This window comes from Mus pahari, chromosome 5 (assembly GCF_900095145.1).
Source record: "Mus pahari chromosome 5, PAHARI_EIJ_v1.1, whole genome shotgun sequence".
NCBI lineage: Eukaryota > Metazoa > Chordata > Mammalia > Rodentia > Muridae > Mus > Mus pahari.
Window position 1 is genome coordinate 50844908 of NC_034594.1, and position 8369 is coordinate 50853276.

The following is an 8369-nucleotide window of genomic DNA, read 5'->3' on the forward strand; positions in this document are numbered from 1 at the left end:
AAAATTCACACAAAAATGAACGTGGAGAAACGCCAATACCTGATTCTGTCCCTATGTTTCCACTCGCAATCATATACTTAGGTACCTTTGACCCCATGGAAAAAATCTAACATTCAGAACTACTGATAACAGGAAGAAGAGGAAAAAAAATTTTTTTGAGAATGAAATGTTTCCCCTCATAGTGGACTCTTAAGCACGTCCTCCGCGTATGCGGCGTGCTAGCTGGATATCTTTTGGCATAATTGTTACACGTTTGGCATGGATAGCACACAGGTTGGTATCTTCAAAAAGGCCAACCAGATAGGCCGCACTTGCCTCCTGCAAAGCACCAATAGCTGCACTCTGGAAGCGCAGGTCTGTTCTGAAGTCCTGAGCAATTTCTCGCACCAGACGCTGAAAGGGGAGCTTGCGGATCAGAAGTTCAGTGGACTTCTGCTAGCGTCTGATTTCACGGAGTGCCACACTACCAGGCCTGTAACGATGAGGTTTCTTCACCCCTCCAGTAGAGGGCGCACTCTTGCCAGCGGCTTTTGTAGCCAGTTGTTTCCTGGGTGCTTTACCACCGGTGGATTTGCGGGCGGTCTGCTTTGTACGAGCCCTGGTATGGACACCTCCTTCCTTACCCCCTTCGCCTTCGGCTGGAGCTCTGCAAGCGGGAGGCGGCGCTGGCGTTGGAGGGCGGCGGCGGCGGCAATGCAATTCCTCTCTCTTTTCTATTTAGTACAGAACTCCAGCACAGAGAAGAGGGACACTCATATTTAGGATGAGTCTTTCCACTTTAACTGACCTTGAAAAACGACTCCATAAGCAGCTATGGCTTGACAGACTTTTCCGAAGAGAGACAACTCATACTCATCCCAGAAAGGGGACCCACCACAGACCAAAGTAATAACTACACCAATGTCCAATTTGGTGAACCAGTGAGTTTCTATCGGGAGTATGGATGAGGGGTGAGCTTGCAAGGGGCATGGGTGACTTTAAAGCAGCTGGGTCCTCAGAAGAGAGCTCTCTATCCTGCTTGCAGGGAGCAGCAGAGTCTGGACACACCTTTCTTGCTGCGTTTGGCTGGTCAGTCTCCACCCTCGGTAACTGTCCAGGTCTGGTTACACTCCTGTGTATGGGTTCTCACGACCATTCCAAGGTTTCCATTTCCGGGGCGTGTGGCCTTCCGTTTACCCCCCTGAGGCCAGTGAGTCCATCACTTGGTTCCTGCAGGCAATGCTTCTGTTTGGAGTCCATGTTGCAACTGCATAACCACCCAGCAGTTTCAGTCTGCTGTAGTAAGAACAGCCCTGAAGAGAGGTGACACAAAGGGGCAGTTTGTCAAAAAGACAACTGGGATCTGCAAAGAGTTAAGTGGAAAGTGGGTGGCGGCGTTCTTCAGAAATCTAGGAAGAATGACACTGTAACTACTAATTCTACCCAGAGGCTGGGTTATTTTAATTTTAATGCGATTCAGTATTAGTCTTTCTAACAACTGTATATAAGGGGTAGTGGAAGAAGAGGGAAGTTGTCGACGGACAGCACGGTCCAGCTCTTCCTTGCACAATGTCAGATTCCAGTTTCCCATCTCTTTGACACCAACATGACTTGGCACCTCCTTCCCAGCTTCCAAGAACCCCCAGCCACAAAAGAGCCTCCCTACATCCCTGGGTACCTTAAAAATTAGTCAAAGACTATACCTTAGAGAACTTGTTGCGTCCCCAAGTGTGGGGTTGGGATGACATTACTGCAGCGGCAGAGGGCCAGAGACTGGGCTAAGCCTAGGAAGGTTAGGCCAGAGGACTCAGAACTGGCCAAAGGCTTGGGAAACGGCTGCTCTATTGAATTACCATGCCAAGCACAAGGCGAGCAATCTGCCTGTGTCCCCATCTTTTCTACCTAACTTCAGTCAAGACGATCCTAGGGATGTCAACATCTCTACAAGTAAAGGTGCTTGCCACCGAGCCTGACAACTTTTTCAGAAGTGTAGGAGAAAATAAGTTGGGTTGCGTAAGGACCTGAATCAAAAGAGTCAGAATATCATGGGAAATCACAAAGATCCAATTATCATATACTAGTTTGGGGTTTTGGTTTTTTTTTTTTTTTTTTTTTCCGAGACAGGGTTTCTCTGTATAGCCCTGGCTGTCCTGGAACTCACTTTGTAGACCAGGCTGGCCTCGAACTCAGAAATCCACCTGACTCTGCCTCCCGAGTGCTGGGATGAAAGGCGTGCGCCACCACGCCCAGCTTGTTTTGTTTTGAATGAAGAAAACTTTCATCTAGAAATTAGTATGTGTGTGGAGGGTGGTCATATGTGAAAGGTCAGCTAAAACTACCCAAAGAGGGGGGTTTTCTCAAGCAACCCTCATGTACCAAGTCCCAGTACCAACTGGAGGACTTAAAACAAGCCAGTGCTGGTGCTCCCCGATGCACTCGCTGTCCAGAAAAGGGTCAGATTGCTAATGTCCCGTGGCCTTCTGAAGTCTCGTGGCTGAGCTATTCCTAGCTTGAGAATGAGGGCAGAGATAGCACCCGGTTCCGTTTTCTTTTGTGAATCAAATCATATCACTGTGTTGTTTTGGTAAAGATTTCTCTATTATTATATGTAAGTACACTGTAGCTGTCTTCAGACACACCAGAGGAGGGCGTCAGATCTCATTACGGATGGTTGTGAGCCACCATGTGGTTGCTGGGATTTGAACTCAGGACCTTCAGAAGAGCCGTCAGTGTTCTTAACCGCTGAGCCATTTCTCCAGCCCAGAATCAAATCATAATAAATTAAATTATTTGAGCAGAAAATATTTATTTTTATGTGAATGTGCGTTTGCGTCTGCCGCATGCTATGAGCTTCGGAAACCAGCAGAGGGCACCAGATCCCCGGAGTTAGAGTTCCAGGCTGTGAGCTGCCCTTTGTAAAACAAGGGATCTCACCAGGGTCCTCTGGAAGAACAGCGAGTGTTCTCAACACCATCTTCTCAGTCCCTCTCCTTACTTTATTGTTATTGTGTGTATCTGTATGTGATAGAGGGAGAACATACGTGCCAATGCACACATGTGGAGGTCAGAGCAGTGTGGAGTTGTGTGGCGTTCTCTCCCGGCACCTTTATAGGGACTCCGTGGATGGAACTCAGGAGTTGGATTAGTACAGCAAGTGCCAGTATCCACTGAGCATTCTCACGGGCCCAGAAACCTACTTTCAGCACATTACCCATGCATTTGCTGGGGTCAAGTAGGTCCAGGAAGCATTGAAACAGAAAGGGTGGGAAGGCGACAAAGAACTCCACTATAGCCACACCATGGGATCTGCAGGAGGTCCGCGTGGGAACTGATGTCTACCTCCTGTTTGCACAGGAGCTGGGAGCCCAGGGAGGCCTTCATGCAAGAGTGGGAATGATTGGTCAGTAGGAAGGGGTAACTTACCTTTAGTTCCACCACTCCAGAGGCAGAGGCAGGTGGGTCTCTTAAGTTCAAGGTCAGAGTAAGTTCCAGGACAGTTAGTTCCAGTCCCTTTGTCCTCAGAAGGCCTCCCCTTCCAGTCCTCCACACAGTTATGCCTACCCAGTCACTACCATTGACAGAAAGGACTGTGAACTTTGCCAAGACAGTTTTTATTGCCCTTCCTGAAATCTGGAGCCCATTTTGAGGTCTGGCCCACTTCATGGTGTCAAGACATGAGAACCAGGAAAGTCCTGTAGGTTTGGCAACCATAGGTCCTTGGCTGCGACGCGCTACCGTCTCGCCAGCAAGAACGACGCGACACATCATTAGGATCCTTCTGCAGTAAAGCTTTAATGCATCTCGAGAGGCAATGCATAAGCTACTCGAAAGCGGAGACCCCGAGGTGAAAAACCCTCTCCCTTATATAGGAAATGTTCTCCGCCTAGGACGTGTAGCTCCCTGGTTGGCTGCTCACTATCGGCCTAGATGACGCCACGGGACAGGCAGGGCGCAAGGGATGGAAATTTACCCGGCACATGTGCAGACTGCTTGTTTACCAGTTAGAACACCGGATGCCAGCGCCATCTTGCCATGGCGATTGTGAGGACAGCTCCCCACACTTGGCCTTTCAGAGAGTAAAGGCCTGGACACATTCATGGAGAAGCCAGATTCAGGGGTCCAGGGAGAAGTATGGAATCCTAGGTTGGGGCTCATATCAAAATTCACAAGCCTTGGAAGAAAACAGTGACTGACTGGACTATGTGTGAGAGATGTGTCCGGGGTGTGACTTGCTAGGGGGAATCACTTCCCTAGCATGGCAGAGCTCCAGATTCAATCCCTAACCCTCCCCTCACACTGGAAAACAAAACTAAAATATCTTTTTTTTCCTATAAAAAAGAATGATTTTATATTCAGAAGTAACCAGACTGTTAAAAGTGGAACCCATACTTGCTCCTGCATAAGCTGGGAAACCCCATCTGCCTTCCTTCTGCACCCCTCCAAGAAAACTCCCGACTAACTCTTCATCTCTTCGTTTTCACCAGCCCACCCAAGGAGTGCCCGCCCAGGGCCTCAGTTTCCGACCCTGTAGAGACACCATCCCAGCTCCTAGCTGGCACACCATCACTCCCCACCTGAGCTCTAGAAAACGCCCTTGCTTGAGCAGGGATGTGTGACTTCATTGACTTCTACTCAAGAGCCACCTCCTAATAAACCTGCCCTTATCTACTTTTAATCTAGTCTAATCTGGCCTATATCTGTGTCACTGAGGGAGAGAAGAAGCCCATCAGAGACAAAACTACCATATTAAGAAAAAATCTGGGGGCTGGAGAGATGGCTCAACGGTTAAGAGCATCCTGTGCTCTTCCAGAGTTCCTCAGTTCAGTTCCCAGCACCCACATGATGGCCCTCTTCTGGTGTGTCTGAAGACAGCTACAGTATATTCACATACATAAAATAAGTAAATATTAAAAAAAAACACCAAACATCTGGGGTTGAAGAGATGATTCATAGTTTAAGGACCTGGGTTCTGTTCCCAGGACTCAAATCTATCCGATGACCCTCTGACTTCCCAAGGGCACCTGCACTCACATGTTACACAAATTCACGAAAGTGCACAAGTACACAAACATTTTGTAATTCTATTTATTTGTTTAATATATATGAGTGCTCTGTCTTCATGCACATCAGAAGAAGGCATCGGATCCCATTACATATGGTTCCTACCTCCACTGCCCAAGCGGTAGGATTACAGGTCTGTAATATCAAACTCCACTCTACTTTCATTCTGGGAAAATGAAAATACTTTCATTCTCACATAATCTCTTTAGAGCAGTGGTTCTCAACCTGTGGGTGTGGACCCCTTCAGGGGTCAAACGACCCTTTCACAGGGGTGGCCTAAGACCATCGGAAAGCACAGATATTTACAGTATGATTTATAACCGTGGTGAAATTATGAAGCTATGAAGTAGCAGTGAAATCATTTTATGGCTGGGGGGTCAGCACAACCTGAGGAATGGTGTTAAAGGGTGACAGCATTAGGAAGGTGACAATCACTGCTTCAGAGGGAATCACATCTTCCAGAGTTCATGTTGCTGGACATGTGTTCCCTGGATCTGGTCTTTGATGTCGGCTCAAGAATATACCACCTTTTTGTTTTAGGGTTAACCCTTTAGGGCACTCACAAACACAACATGAATTCAACTAAAATGAAGGGTGGAAAAGGCCAAGCTTAACTGTAGAAGAAATATCCCTTCCTCTCCCAGGGCCTTGTCCTGGAACGAAATCTAAAACAACCCTAGCAATAAATAGTCTCTCAAGCTGTGCCACCAAATGCCACATCTTTCTTCCTGCCCCCTGAGCCAGCTTCCCAAATGCCTCTCTGGTCGGTGTTTATACATCACCACATACCCATGGTCTAGTCAACCAAGAAATGATTACTACCACATACAAGGAGCACAGAGCAAGGGCTGGCACACCCAGAGAAGCCCTGATGAGGTTTAAGTCAGTGAGGCCAGGCCACAGTGGTGCAGAGTATTATAGGCAAATGTGATGAATCTTTTCTTTCTATAAATACCCAGGGATACAAAGAAGGGCACTGGGATCGGGGGGTGCACGCACTTGTACTGTGATGCTTGAATCCACTGGGAAAGACCAAAGATTTAGACAATTCAAATGTCGATGAAATGAATTTATTCTTACTGCCAGCAGAAGGATGGACAGCCTAGCCAACCGGCAGGGTCGGGGTGGAGCGGGGGTGGTAAGGCAGGGCTTTGAAGTCGGACATCAGAAAGGTGTGTGTTACAGCTATCCACGGACCCACAGCTGGGCAGGAAAATTGTTTTGGATCCCTCAGTTGTTTCTTCCCCCCTGTGATGGTGTGTATATTCTTGGGCCAGGGAGTGGCACCATTTGGAGGTGTGGCCTTGTTGGAATAGGTGTGACCTGGTTGGAGTAGGTGTGNCACTGTGGGTGTGGGCTTAAGACCCTCACCCTAGTTGCCTGGAAGTCAGTCTTCCACTAGCAGCCCTTGGATGAAGACATAGAACTCTCAGCTCTGCCTGTGCCATGCCTGCCTGGATGCTGCCATGCTCCTACCTTGATGATAATGGACTGAACCTCTTAACCTGTAAGTCAGCCCCAATTAAATGTTGTTTTTTATAAGATTTGCCTTGGTCATGGTGTCTGTTCACAGCAGTAAAACCCTAATACACCCCCTATATAATAAGAAGACCACTGCAACCCATTCTCATAGCGATAAGCAGGCTGTAACACAGCAAAGTCAGCTGTTAATACCTACAGTCCTTCATTCTCAAGTCACCCGCAGGCCACCAGGATCTCCCAGGCACTCCTTACGGGGATGCCTGGCTCCATCTTGTCTCTTTAGTCATCACAAGGAAACCGTATAAGTTATTACGCAGGTTCGCACACTGTGGCTAGGATAGAGCAGTTCATTGCCAGGCCAACAAAAACACAGTGCTACAGGTTAGATCTGGCCATCGCGTCCCCACACTCGGGGAGCAGAAACAGATCTTTGTGAGCTGGAGGCCAGCGTGGTCTACAGAGTGAATTCCAGGACAACCACGGCTACACAGAGGAACCCCTGTAAAGAAGAAAACGTGGTGGATGGATTATGTGGGACTTGGGAAGAACACGGAGGTTTTCTTCCTGGAGTTTAGTTGAAGGTTTTTGCAAGTTGAGAGTAAAACATAATCAACAAAATTTCCAAAGAAATGCCTATATGGAGACACCATTCTTATGTCAGTGGCTTTTTTAAAAAGTTTTTTTTTTTTTTTTCGAGACAGGGTTTCTCTGTGTAGCCCTGGCTGTCCTGGAGCTCACTTTGTAGACCAGGCTGTCCTCGAACTCAGAAATCCGCCTGCCTCTGCCTCCCGAGTGCGAGTGCTGGGATTAAAAGCGTACGCCACCACGCCCGGCTAAAAAAGATTTTAAATTTTATTTTATGTGTCTAAGTGCTCTGTTTTCCATGTTTGTCAGAAAAGAGAATCAGATCCCGTTACAGATAAATTTGAGCCACCATGTGGTTGCTGGGAATGAAAGTCAGGCCCTCCAGATGGTTTTGAATACCCTGCAACCAACAGTTGTGAGGCATCCTGTAAAGATGGTTACGGAATCCTGCAAGAGCATTTAAGTGTTCCTAACCATTCAGCAATTCCCAGCATCCTGGGTAAAGGACCTTTGAGAATGTCCAAGGATATATATATAGGATGATATATCTATCTATATATCTATATCTAATCTATATCTATATACAGCATTTCCCCTGAAGCCTGCCCCACGGCTACAAGCAAGACTAGGTAAAATACCCGGGACTATATCTTATTTGGGCAGGCGCAGGAGATAGTGACACCCACGCGGTTCGGTCGCTAAGTGACCAGGTGAGGGAGGGGAGAGCATGGAGTCAGTCACGCAGTTTCAGGATTTGGGGGTGAAACGCGCAGCCGCAGTGCCCGGTGGGACAGAATCGCTCCGCGGCCGCCAGATTCCCCATCCTTGCGCCGCCCTCTCGACTTGGAAGCTGCCTCTCCGCGGGTGGGAGAAGTTCGTTTCTCAGCTCACGCAAGGGCAAACTAGGAACAGTAGGTGTGCTCTTTTCTGCCACCACGTGTCACTGCGTCTCCTCTGGAGCATCTCCCACCACAATGCCGAATCCTTTCTCCTTGGAGGCCGTAGCAGGAGAGTTCTCAGCCTTCCTAAAAGCCGCGCCGAGGTAGACAGAGGTGGTCCAGTATGGTGAGGCCCCGCCCATCAGGGGGCGGGGCACGCAAATCAGACTCGGCGTGCGCGCTCGGGAACGCCGGGAGAGCCGGGGTCGTGGACGTTGTAGCTGGAGCTTGGGTGCTGGAGTGGGAGTGAGGTGTGGAGGACGCGGACGCGGACGGGAGGAGGAAGGAGCCGCGGGGAAGGCAGGAAGTGAGGGTTGCGAGCGG

General features: G+C 48.6%; 1 pseudogene; it reads right to left on the minus strand.

The window, feature by feature from the left end:
• Positions 1 to 100: 100 nt before the first annotated feature.
• LOC110321938 lies at positions 101 to 7930 on the minus strand (annotated as a pseudogene).
• Positions 7931 to 8369: the final 439 nt, after the last annotated feature.